The sequence below is a fragment of the Callithrix jacchus genome, chromosome 19 (genome assembly GCF_049354715.1).
Source record: "Callithrix jacchus isolate 240 chromosome 19, calJac240_pri, whole genome shotgun sequence".
NCBI classification, from domain to species: domain Eukaryota; kingdom Metazoa; phylum Chordata; class Mammalia; order Primates; family Cebidae; genus Callithrix; species Callithrix jacchus.
This window is the reverse complement of record NC_133520.1, coordinates 14989824-15002825: the sequence shown is the minus strand read 5'-3', so window position 1 is coordinate 15002825 and position 13002 is coordinate 14989824. Positions and strand designations below refer to the sequence as shown.

Genomic DNA, 13002 nt, shown 5'->3' with positions numbered 1-13002 from the left:
ATACCTAATATGTTTGAAAATATTGAATGGAGATTTACATAACTGGGAGGAAAAACCAGAGGATGAATTAGTGATGCACATATGGAACACTAAATAAATTTTTAGAAAAAAATAATATACAAAATATTGTACAAAAAAAATTAATGCTGGGAAACTACATGGAACATCTGTGAATAGCATTTGTATAACCATAACAGTGCAAACCCTGAATACTAATCTAACTGAATGGTGACATAGCTACCCTGCAAGTTGGAAAGGAGGAGCATGGGTAGTATGAGAGAGTGAGGGACGGGGGGTAAATTTCTAGAGTGAGGACTAAATAGATAATTCCTAAAACTGAAAATTTGAGAAGTAGACATATGAATGTGCTCTATGAATATATGCAGATAAATATCATTTAAAAAGTCAGTTTCAAGAGTTGCTAATGGTAGCACTGTAGAAATGAGAAGTGGACTGTGAGAGTTGGGAATGGTTGTGGGTACCTGTAATACTATTCAACCCTTTATGTTCTGTGCAAGTATAACTTTGATAGAAATTAAACTGGCTAAAATAGTAATAATATTTTGAACATATCTATTATTTTAAACTTCTCCCAGTAAGCTGGCTTGGTAAAATTGTTTATAATGCATAGCCTATTATACTTCAGGAAAATGATTTTAAAACTGCATGCTGTGGCCTATTAGTGGATTATGAAATCAGCTGAGTCGGTAGCAATCGGCATGTCTGGAATAGAATGGAACGGAGTAGTGGCAGATACCACTAACCTTATACAAGCACCCATTCACCCTTCATTCTTCAAGAAATTAATCGTAAGTTTTAGGTAGACATATGACTGCAGCTAGGATAAACGTGCAGGTATTGCCACATGGATAAGTTTGGACCAATGAGAGGTGAGAAGCAGTGTCCATGCAACATGTAGGTTACCCTCTTAAAGACAAAACTATTGGGCCGGGCACGGTGGCTCACACCTGTAATCCCAGCACTTTGGGAGGCCAAGGCGGGTGGATCACGAGGTTAAGAGATTGAGACCATCCCGGTCAACATGGTGAAACCCCGTCTCTACTAAAAATACAAAAAATTAGCTGGGCATAGTGGCGCATGTCTGTAATCCCAGCTACTCAGGAGGCTAAGGCAGGAGAATTGCCTGAACCCAGGAAGTGGAGGTTGTGGTGAGCCAAGATCACACCATTGCACTCCAGCCTGGGTAACAAGAGCGAAACTCCGTCTCAAAAAAAAAAGACAAAACTAGTTTGTCCACACCCTCTTTTTCCATGGAGGCTAGAACATGGATAAATAGGTGAACCAAATTCAACCAACTTGGTAAGACAACCCACTCAGAGAAAGCAGACCAACAAAATAGAAGAAACTGTGTCCAGCCCTGAATAGTCTTGTTAGGCAAAATTATCCACCACTCTTGAAATACTCATCACTGAATTATCTCATGAGGAAGAAAGAAAGCCCTATTTTATTTCAGGCAAGCATTTTGGATTTCTGTGCTATAGCAGCTAACATGTACCTAATACATAAATAGAATAGGAAATATCAGAGTGTACTACTTGTTGTAAGGGTATGTATTGTTTTGTGAAATTTTGGGTTCATCATAGATGTAGTGATCACATATATGTTTCTCTATGTTGGGCTGCAATTTAAATACTGGATTGCAGTCAGAAAAGTTCTAGAGTCACTTCTTAGGGCAAGTCTCTTATACTTAATAAATGTTGTTAATGAAACAAAGTAATGATATTTTAGAATGAGGCCTCTCTGCAGAAGAGAATGCAAACTAACAAGCTGTGTTGGCTTTGGATTCCTTATCTGGGCCTCAGCTTCCTAACTTGCAAAAATGGCAGAGTTTGAGCAAATGATGTTAATATCTCTTTCAAGCCCCAAATTCTATTATATAGCCAGAAAGACTAGGGAACCTTCATGTCACAAGCTGGGAAGAGGAAAAATCTAGAGATGGGCACAGACTGTCTTTTGTTGGCTGCTCTTTGAATAAAGATCCCCTTTCTCAGATTTTGGAGATGCAGCACAAGTAAAGGCAACTAGAGGCATAGGTGGAAACCCGTGCTGCTGTGTCACGACCTAGACCAGACAGTATACCAGCGACAACTGTGCCCTGGTTGTTCTCCAAGTTTGGGGAGGTAGGAAGAAATAAAAAAGGAGCCACATATATGTAATAAGACTTAAGGAAATGTTGCAAAAATACAACCAACAAGAAAACATTAAAGGAAGTGAGAATGTTTAGCCTAGAAGAAGGCTGGGGTCATTGTATATTATTTCTTAGGAGAAACACTCAATTCTATACAGAGAGATTATCAACATATTCTTGATATAGACCAGTGATGTTCAAATATTTTAGTTTAGAAGTAGAATAGCCTCTTCAAATGAAATCATCTGCAGTACCCCTAATATATATATAAAAGAATTTTTTAATGGTTGAACTAGAGATGGTGGCTCCTACCTATCCAATTATACAATGAGAGAAAACAAAACCAAGAAAGACACAGAGACTATGACTACATCAGTTTACCCAGTAAAAGAACTGCTCCTTTTCAACAATCCTTTTTTTTTATTCATCACAAAGCCATGAAGGGAAAAAAATTCAAAATTTTTTTTTAAAAAAGTCATCTATGATCTTAAGGAAAAAAGGCAGAATAAATCTTGAAAGCCAATCACAAATAGTTGGTAGTTTATACAAAAAAAAATTAAAGAGGAATCAAATAACAATTGAGAAGGAGCCACAAATTGTTATAGAATTGTAGCTGTTACACAAACAAATTAAAATACTGAGAGTACTGCAGTATGTTTTTAAGTTGATGCTTAAAACTGAAACTCCTTCCCATATTTAAGGCAGAAACAACAAGTGCAAAGAAATTCTAATAATTAAAACAGCTCATTTTTTGTGTTTGTAACCTTGTGTTAATGAAATCAATGAAAGAAATCTATCAGCTGGGGTAGTGAGAAGAACCCTGGCTGTTGGCTGGCTGTGTAGCCCAAACAGCCCATGTGAGCCGTGGATTAAGGTACTTTCTCTTAGTGAATAGAAATGGAAACAATTAGAGAATCCGAAATTCAATGAGGAGCACCCTGAACATCAAGCATTTGTAAACAGAAGATCTATACATGCTTTGTAATTAACTGACCAGCTATATTTTATAAAGTAGCCTGTGTTGTGTGACACGAAACCAAAATACTGTAATGGATGGGTCTAAGACAGAAGCATGTCATAGCCAGCAGAGGGGTTGCATCAGCATGCATGTTAGGGAAGCAAGAAGAGTGGGAATAGCACTCTATTCAGTCCTGAACATTTTTTTGCAATTTTATAGATTCAGAGGGTTTTAGTAGTTTGGGTGTTTTAGTTGCTCTTTGTAACTTTAACTTGGTCTATTTTATTGTATTACCTCTTCTCAAATAGCTTTATAATTTCCTTGTCAGATCAAACTAAAATAACCCCTAGAATACCTGGTGCTCAATAAATGGTAATTCCTTTTCTCCTTCCCTTCAAAAGTGATATTTCAGGAAAGGAAGGTAGACAGAATTCTGGGATAACGGCTTTATCTGGCAGCCTATGCTACTACTGAGGAGAAAAAAAGGTGAACATTTGGTAGACCCTATGGCACCTGCAAAAAGCAAGCAGTCATATAGGATGGGAAATTGACATGATAATGAGCTCATTTGTATTCCCATTTACAGCCCTTCCACTGACTTACTCACAGACTGCTTAGCCAAATCCTTTTGATAGAATCTGACACAGCCTCCTCAATCTGGAGGTTTCTGTTTTTCTATTAAGGTGATCCCAAGACCCATTACAATTCACCAGTTCTGCCCTATCTGTCCTTAGAGAGAAATTTAAAAAAGATGGGGAGCACATTCAGAGAAATACATGTTGGGAGAAACGTTAATACTCAAAAATTGAAAAACTTCCTTAATTCAACCTAATTAAGGATGAAGATCATTCTGAATTAGAGTATATTTCACATAAAAAAAAAAAGTTGTTTTATAAAAATCACCTCATTTTTTTGGAATGAAGAATATAAATAAATATTTTAAAAAACATATTAAAGATTGCATGAAACAAAAATACCAAGTCATTTCCAAGCAGAGAATCTGCTTCAATGAATAGGTAAGGCCATATCATAATGTGAAACAATTATCTGGATGCAGACAACTGGGCTGTTTGTCATAAACAATGTGAAGCAATAGCAAGGATGTTTCTGGAGTGGTTCTTAGCCAGAGCTGTTCATCAAAAGTACCCCAAGGTATTTACAAAATACAAATAACCAGACTCACTCCAAACATATTCCATCAGGGCACTTGTGGAAGGACAGGAAAAAAATGAGCATGCACCCTTTGCGGAAAAAAAAAACCTCCCAAGTTGATTCTTATGAACATTCTTAGCCAAAAACACGAATTTATTGAACATCCACCATCTTATAAACATTTTGCTTAGAGAATCTTACAGACGGGGATTCTTAAGAAGTTACTCAGGCAAAATTTTGAATACTGGTTTCAACTTCCATGCTGTGTCCTTAGCACCACATGTCCTACAGGACAGTCAAGAAAGCCCAAATGTACCTTCTAGTTAATAAGGGTTAACTAGAAGTTAAGAAGCAGAGGCTGATCCCAAGTAAAAATGTGCTACCTGGCTGCTTAGAGAACTGAGCATACACCACACTTCCTGAGATGTGCAGAGCTGGTCCTGGGTATTGTTCCCACAGGAAGAAATGGCCGCAGCAAAACTGCCCAGTTTTCGAGTCTCTTTTCCTACACATGTGGTAGGAATTGTCACCTACCCCAGAGCTGTATTTTATACCTGAACAGGCCTTTGTCCAAACATGTAGTGTTTCCTCGCTAGGATGCATCTGGCCTGCTCCTTGAACTGGAGTCTGAGATTAGCTGGCCAGATTCCAACTGAGAAGGCTTTTTATCTTTCTCACAGTGACAGGCAGCACTGGGAAGCCCCAGAGATCCGGCACAGGAAGGATGTTGATGATATTACAATGATGTTGCTGATGATATCTGAGAAAATCATCTTCCCCCAAGTGCTGCCACGTCCATTGTCATCTGACAAGACCGGACAGCAGTCTCTCAGCAGTTGAATTCTCTCAGCCTGTGAGCACCCTCCATCAATTCGCCTCCTCATCTACCATCCCTTTAACCTACTTTTGTCCTCCCCAGAAGTAGGGGTCAGGTGCTTAGCTCAGCCCATGTTCACAGTAGCCTTCACTTGGGGAAAACAACATCCTAGTCCACCCCAGTCACCCTGTATCACAAGGTGACCACAGCAGCTTGCAGGAACAAGCCATGCACACATCTGGGAGGCAGACTACCTGGATTTGCACCCTCCCTCTGGGCAAGTCACTTAACTTCTCAGAATCTCAATTTCCTTTTCTGCCAATGGGCATGGCAACATCTGTCCTGTGTGATCATGGCTCTGAGAGAGGCTTCTAGGGGAAAGGAGAACAGAATCTGACGAGATTATAATATATGAGATTATGAGATTATCATTCATAGTATAATCTGGCATTACACTATGTGGGTTTACTATGAAGGCTAAAGGTCTCATATCTTTTTTACCCACCTTCACTTCATACAAGGGAGAAGTGTATGTTATCAAGTTAGTTGGTTATCCATTCTCTGCACTCACAATCTCCCGAACGATTACAGATGTCCAGAGATCGAGGCTCTGTCACTTTCCAGAAGAACCTCCCTGAGAGAGAATTTCCTTATCACTAACCTAACCCTCTCTCAATACTTAGGTTTAAGCCCCTGTGCTTCCTGGTTTCTTAGAAAATGAAAGATATGGACAGTTGCTACATACTACAAAGGAGACCTTCCTGGCACTGAAGCCACCACATGACTATATTCCTGTCCCCTCCTATTGATGGTAGTGACAGTGAAGAGTTACATGATAGGATGGCACATTGAGACCTTGAGGTAAGACAAGAAACATGGCAGAGAGATCGCTGATCTGGGTCCTGACCCCTGACGCCCACCCACAACTCTGCTGCTAACTAGACCTTCCTTAGATAAGCTATTTTCTTTGCTCTTCCTCAGTTGTGACTTCTACAATGTGCAGGGCCAATCACTAAGATCCTGTCAAGTGAGAAGATTCTATGATCTAGAAAAATGCTTACTAACAACACAGTAACTGCATTGTTGCATACTGTCATTACGAAACCGTTCTTATCTGTGACACCTGTTTTATATATATTATTTGTCTTTTGGTAATAGAAGTAATCATCATTCTCCAAACAGTAGAAGAGAGCCACAGGGAATGGAAGCCTCTTCAGGATTGTAGAATGACTAGATGAGGGTTCTCATTCTGAACAATGAGCTCAGTCTCAGAGTGTTATCTTTTCTTCATACGTGCACAATAACACAACATTACCTTAGTGCTCTCTCTCTCTCTTTCTCTCTGTTTCCAGAAAGGAAATTTCAGGGGCTTTACTATTTTGGAGATTGAAGAATTCTCAAATATAATTCTGTCACACCACCACCAATAAATAGAGCAATATTAAGCCTAAACCTAATTTTTATTTTTTGGAAAGAGACTGTTCTATGCTCTTCAAAGTTATTTTTCTTTTAAAAACGTATTTTCAACTGGTCATTCTCATCACCTTCTTGCGTACCTCTTAATTTTCTGTGGGACAGATTTATACACTCCAGATGCTGAGCTGGAGCTGCTATAATTCCACCTGCCACATCTGGCTCTTTGGCACGCCAGGCCGGAAGCTTCAAAGTTGCATCTCTGCGCCGTTCGTGGTTAGACTGCTGGCTGCTGCTTTATCTCCTTGGATGTAATTTTCCTTTGATTCACCTATAATTCTGAAGAATTGATGCATTTGTATCCATTTTGAATAAGGTTCTATACAAATGCTTTATTTGATCTCTGAGCAGACCCTTTTATTTCCTCTTATGTGGCCTCGCCTTTAATTCAAGCGTAAGCCTTAGAGCAACTCTGAACCACTGTGCCTGATTCTTTGCACAAGCAGTTTTGTTTGTTCCAAGTGCCCTGGTTCTTGTTCTTGGGGGAAGAAAAGACAGCGATGGGGGAGGGGAGCCATTCATGTTTCTGCGTTTGAGAAGGGGAAGGGACAGACAGGTGTGCCTCAGTGATGTCTACTCCACCCCTTTCTCATTCAGACACAGCCTTAATATTATACCCTCTATTTTTTCAAACAACCCAATTCCTTTGGGAGGCACCAACGAGGACATATGAAGTGTTACTACAAAGCATCACTCCTTAAAGTGTGTTCCACAGAACTTTCATCGATTAGATGCTTTGAATAGCCCCCTGCAGGGATCACAGTACACATTAACATACTAAATGTTCTGAGAAGTCCTGCGGCATAGAAACATAGACACATTTGATTTTCTCAAGCAGTTTCCCAAATTTTTTTGAATATAAACCCTTTTTTTCACATAACACCCATTAGCATCCCATCAGAGCCTCGTCTGTGGGTGCTGCTGTGAAGGAACGTTCTTGGTTCCCCTTAATAAATACACAGCACGGACACAGCCCAGTGGCTCTGCACCCACGCTGGGAAGCTGGACATTCACTGCCACAAAGGTGCCATAGCTCAAAACAATTGTAGTCAAAAGAGGGAATGGGACCATTTTCCAGAGTGTCTCGACACCAAAAACAGACAAAAAGCCAATCCTGACCCCAACATATCAGAGGAATTCTAGACTAATTTTCCCAAAAGAAACATTTAAATAAAGGTAAACAAGGATAAGGGTATACAGTGTCCTAAGACAATTATTTGAGGGACATTTTTATTTGAATGCCTAAATTCTAGGGTTTTTTTGTTTTGTTTCATTTTTATTTTTCACCTAAGGCTTGTGTCAGTCTTTTTACATCTACACCCCATGGTCCATGTATAGATATGGCTATGGTGGGACCTAAACGTTCCTGGGTTTAGCTTACTTAGGCAAATCCAACTATTCACAAGGGATCTCAAAGACCCATGATATGTCCTTTTCCAATTTGCTAAAAGCTGCCGATAACCAAGTTACACATTTCATATCTAGTGTGTGAGTCGAAATTACAAAAAAGCATTCATGTCATGAAGTTTTGGTTCTCTTCTTTCCGTAGGCAGAAATTTTATGGAAATAATAAAACTTTTCAGATAAATTTATATTTAGACTCGCTATTGTGTTATAATAAGGTAATGTAATACAGAGTTGTCAGAGTAGACTTTCAAAATAATTTTATAAATTACCTATTTCTAAAACCATTGAGTTTCTGAGAAGGGCTTAAATGTTTTAGTCATGCATTACTTCATTTTATTAGAAAAAGTCTATGCCAGATTCACTTCTGTGAAGTTGATTTTTTTTTTTTTTTGAGATGGAGTCTTGCTCTGTAGCCCAGGCTGGAGTGCAGTGGCGTGATCTCGGCTCACTGCAACCTCCGCCTCCCAGGTCCCGCTTCAAGCAATTCTACGTCAGCCTCCCAAGTAGCTGGGATTACAGGCACAAGCCACCATGCCCAGCTAATTTTTGTATTTTTTAGTAGAGACGGGGTTTCACCATGTTGGCCAGTCTGGTCTTGAACTCCTGACCTCGTGATCCACCCGCCTCAGCCTCCCAAAGTGCCGGGATTACAGGTGTGAGCCGCGGCGCCTGGCTGAATTTGGTGATTTTTAAAGGACTACAAATCTCTATCCCACCCTATTTTTAGCTATTTATCTGATTTGTAACTAGTATTTATGTAATTTGTGATTTGTTCATCTCCTACTGCTTTCCTATTTCTTCCACAAACCAAATCAAATGAGTAGATGTGAAACAACTGAAGTAGCAGGAATATATCAAAAGGGTGTGTTGGGCCAGTCTTACATTGCTAGAAAAGAGGTTTCATTGACTTACAGTTCTGCAGGCTGCACAAGAAGCAGGGCGCCAGCATCGGCTTCTGGTGAGTGGCTCAGGAAGGCTTCAATCATGGCGGACGGAAGGCTGGAGGGGAGCCGGAAGAGCACAGCGTGAGAGCAGAAGCAAGGGAGCGAGAGAGGAAGTGCCTTACACTTTTAAACAACCAGATCTCGTGAGAACTCACTCACTATCGCGAGGATGGCAGCAAGCCATTCGTGAGGGCTCCACCCCTACAACCCAAACACCTCCCACCAGCCCTACCTCCAACGAGAGATTTGAGGGGGACCAACATCCAAACTACGTCGAGGGTTGTTGGTGGTTTTGTTTGTTTTGTTTTGTTTGGCACGGAGTCTCTCTCTGCCGCCCAGGCTGGAGTGCAGTGGCCGATCCTGGCTCACTGCAACTTCTGTTTTCCAGTTGCAAGCAGTTCTCCTGCCTCAGCCTCCGGAGTAGCTGGGACAACAGGCACGCACCACCACGCCTGGCTAATTTTTTGTGCTTTTAGTAGAGACAGGGCTTCACCATGTTAGCCAGAATGGTCTCGATCTCCTAACCTCATGATCCAGCCACCTTGGCCTCCCAAAGTGCTGGGATTACAGGCATGAGCCACCAGGCCTGGCAGAGGGGTTTTCACATTGAACTACATAATCTGTATTTGTTCCAATGAGTAGATTATGTCATCAGTCTTCAATCAAACTTTAGTCACTTTTAGGAAATGCCAATGATAGTTAAAGCTTTCACGATCAATTTTCTATTTATACTGTGAACTCCAGCAAGAAAATTTGAGCATTATGAACTCACAAACTCCTAACTCTTACATAAAGAGTCAGAAGGCCAAAATTCTACCACCAAACATGTGGATGCAGCATAGGCTATTACAATTATCCAAGTTAACACACTCACACACACACAAAAAAGATAATAATGACAATACCTTATATATACTTTATGGTTTACGAAATACAAGCCAGACTGCTACAGTTCAAAGCACAACTCCATCCCTTACTAGCTTTGTGGCCTTGGTCAAGTCACTTAACCTTCCTGTGGCTCAGTTCCCTCATCTATAAAATGGGGACAATAATAATGTTACAGAAGGTAGCTAGCCTGGTATGAGCAGAACAGAAGAGGGCTTCCCCAACATACACCAAGAGAGGTGGGCGACCTCAGGTGAGGGTCAAGCAGTTGTTAACCGTTTCTCTGAAGTAATATCTGATCACAGCCAGCCCCAGGGAAAGGCAGTCTCCTAATAGATAGAAAACATCTGAAACTGATCAGTAGCGTCCCAGGAAGATCCTAGGAGTGGGAGAAGTAATGCAAGATCCTGAAAGTCTGTCAACTTATAAAACCCCAAGCCCAGGACGGGTGCGGTGGCTCACACCTGTACTCCCAGGGAGTACTTTGGAAGGCTGAGGCGGGCAGATCATGAGGTCAGATCAACACCATCCTGGCTACACAGTGAAACCTTGTCTGTACTAAAAATAAAAAATAAAAAAATTAGCTGGCCGTAGTGGCACACACCTGTAGTCCCAGCTACTCGGGAGGCTGAGACAAGGGAGTCGCTTGAACTCAGGAGGCAGAGGTTGCAGTGAGCCCAGATCATGCCACTGCACTCCAGTCTAGGGGACAGAGCAAGACTCCGTCTTGGAAAAAAAAAAAAAACAAGTCCAGAGGACAAGCTGCGCACTTGGTTTCTCAAGTCGCCCCCTCTGTCCTCTTCCAAGTTGTACTTTCCTTCCTATTCTAAACCTTTTTAATAAATTTTCACTCCTGCTCAGAAACTCCTCTTAGTCTCTTCTGATTTATGCCCCTCAGTAGAATTCTTTCTTCTATGGAGGCAAGGACCGAAGTTGCCGCGGATCTGTGCAGATACACCGCCGGTAACTCAGATTCCCGCCACCCATAACACATTTGGTGCTGTGAACATTTGCCCCCACTAACAATAATACGACCTCTTAGGGCAGTTGTGATGATTAAGGAGTTAATAAATGCTGTCATCATCATCATCTCAGCTGATTCTCAAAACAACCCGAGGCGGCAAATGGGTGAGATATTATCATAAACCTGCGTATGAGGCACGTTTAACGATTTGCTCAAGGTTACATAGCTAGTAAAAGGCAAAATGGCATCTCAAAAATGGTCCTTCAAGTTAGACAGAATGAAAAAGTTCTGAAGATCCATTAAACAGCATGGTGACTACAGTTACTAAGAATGTATTGTATACTTACAAATTGCTAGTACTGTTTACAAGTCTTCATCCTCTCCTTTCCCTTGCCATGCATTTCTCTAGTTGGAATATACTTTTCCATTCCATTCATTTAAATACTCTCATCACAAAAATAAGTGTGTGAGGTGATGGATATAATATGATCAACACATATATCAAGTTATCAACATAATAATATAACCACTCCACAGTATATATATACATCAAAACATTACATTGTATACCATAAATATATACACTTTTCATTTGCCAATTAAAAATTAATTAACGTTGAAAATCAAAAATTGGAAACAAAAATAGTTCTAACCAAGGGCACCTCCATTATCTGCAGGGTATAGGACAATAGTGTAAGTGGAGGCCCACATACCATAATTCTGAATGTTTAAAAGTTATAAATCAAGCTACCAAATTTTTAAATATAGTATGTTCAAGTCTCCTATCTTAACAGAAATTTCTTCATAATACAAACATGCAAAAATAAATCGCTAAAATTTATGCACATACACACACACAATTAGGTAAAATAGCAAATATGAAATTAATACTGACTACATTAAATGCTATCCTGATGAGCCAGAAATATATGGATAAGTAATAAAAATGCAGTCTTTACATATGTACATTATATCCATCTATAAGATTTATTTATCTTACCTTCTTTTCAGCAAAATCATGAATTATGTTGTTAAAATCATGATTTTCACACAATCTAAGTTCCATTGTCAGTAATATCAAATTAGACAAGCTTTCTTGAGCCACTGTCATTATTAGGTAATTTTTTAAATTTAATTTCAATTAAAAATTTTGTAGTAGAACAAGAATCATCAGTAAAAAATGCTTAAATCAATACTTAGATTCAGAAATGCACCACAAATTTTACATATACTGTATAAACATTATAATGGAGTTATATATGAAAATTATTTTCATTGCAGAAAATATTGAAGCTCATTATATAAATCATCATCACTCATATGGTGATTTTCATCATCTCTTAGAGCAGTATCTGCAATAATACAGTATTTCTTAAGTTCTTTCAAATTTTTCAGTGTTTGGATATTTAAAGAAAAACCAAAAATATTATAATATGTTGCCCAATTTATTTAAATCTCTTTTCAATTGAGACTACATTTTGTTGTTTCTTGTCCACCTTCATGCAAATGTTTTGCTTTCCTTGATTTAATTTTCTTATTTTTTATTGGAATGTCACTATCGTTGAATATGTCACATGCAGTTCCTTTCATTATAGAAAAATTATTTTCTCTATAATTCAAATACATTTTAGCCATTAAAAAATAAACTAGGTAAAAACTAAAAAAAATAAACTACAAAACTCAAATCTGTTTTGTAACTCTTCTGAGATTAATAAAACTTTATAGTGTATACCAAATAACCATGCATACCACAAATTTAAAAGTAATTTCATTTTCTACCAATGTCTACAATCTGCTTTTTATTTGAGGATTTTCTATTGTTTTGCTTAACTTGTCTATTGAATCTCATAACTTATCTAAATTTAATCTAATTATTTTAATGTCATTTTGTTAGCATTTTCTTTATAAGTTTAAGAGTAGACCTAAAGTCAAATTTTATATTTTTCAGGAAGATGTTTCATCCTTAGAGAAATTTAGAAAATATAGTACATAATCTTTGATTTTTGATATTTGTTTTCATTCATGAAGCAATATGGCCTAAGTACATGATCTTTGACATATTCCAATGAATATCAGCATTATCGATGGATGTCATATCTCCTAGTAACAAGTTCAAACTATGCATGCAACATGACACAAATAATCCATCTGATTATCAGAAATACTGGTGTGTCCACCTTTTTCTAAGCACTCATGTTAGCTCCATTAACTAAGGCTTGCTCTTGACAAACTTTTAATCAATCCCTAACATTG

The 13002-nt window shown here is 38.9% G+C and overlaps 1 long non-coding RNA gene across 4 annotated transcripts in view; it reads right to left on the bottom strand.

Annotated features, from left to right (window-relative positions):
- LOC144580318 (uncharacterized) overlaps positions 1 to 8968 on the bottom strand; it is a 169953-nt gene extending 160985 nt beyond the window's left edge. For all 4 annotated transcript variants that reach the window (XR_013529610.1, XR_013529609.1, XR_013529611.1 and 1 more), the window contains exons 1-2: positions 8869 to 8968; positions 6633 to 6828 (exon numbers count right to left, since the gene is read on the bottom strand). This is a non-coding gene — a long non-coding RNA (uncharacterized LOC144580318). The remainder of the gene's footprint in view (positions 1 to 6632; positions 6829 to 8868) is intronic.
- Positions 8969 to 13002: the final 4034 nt, after the last annotated feature.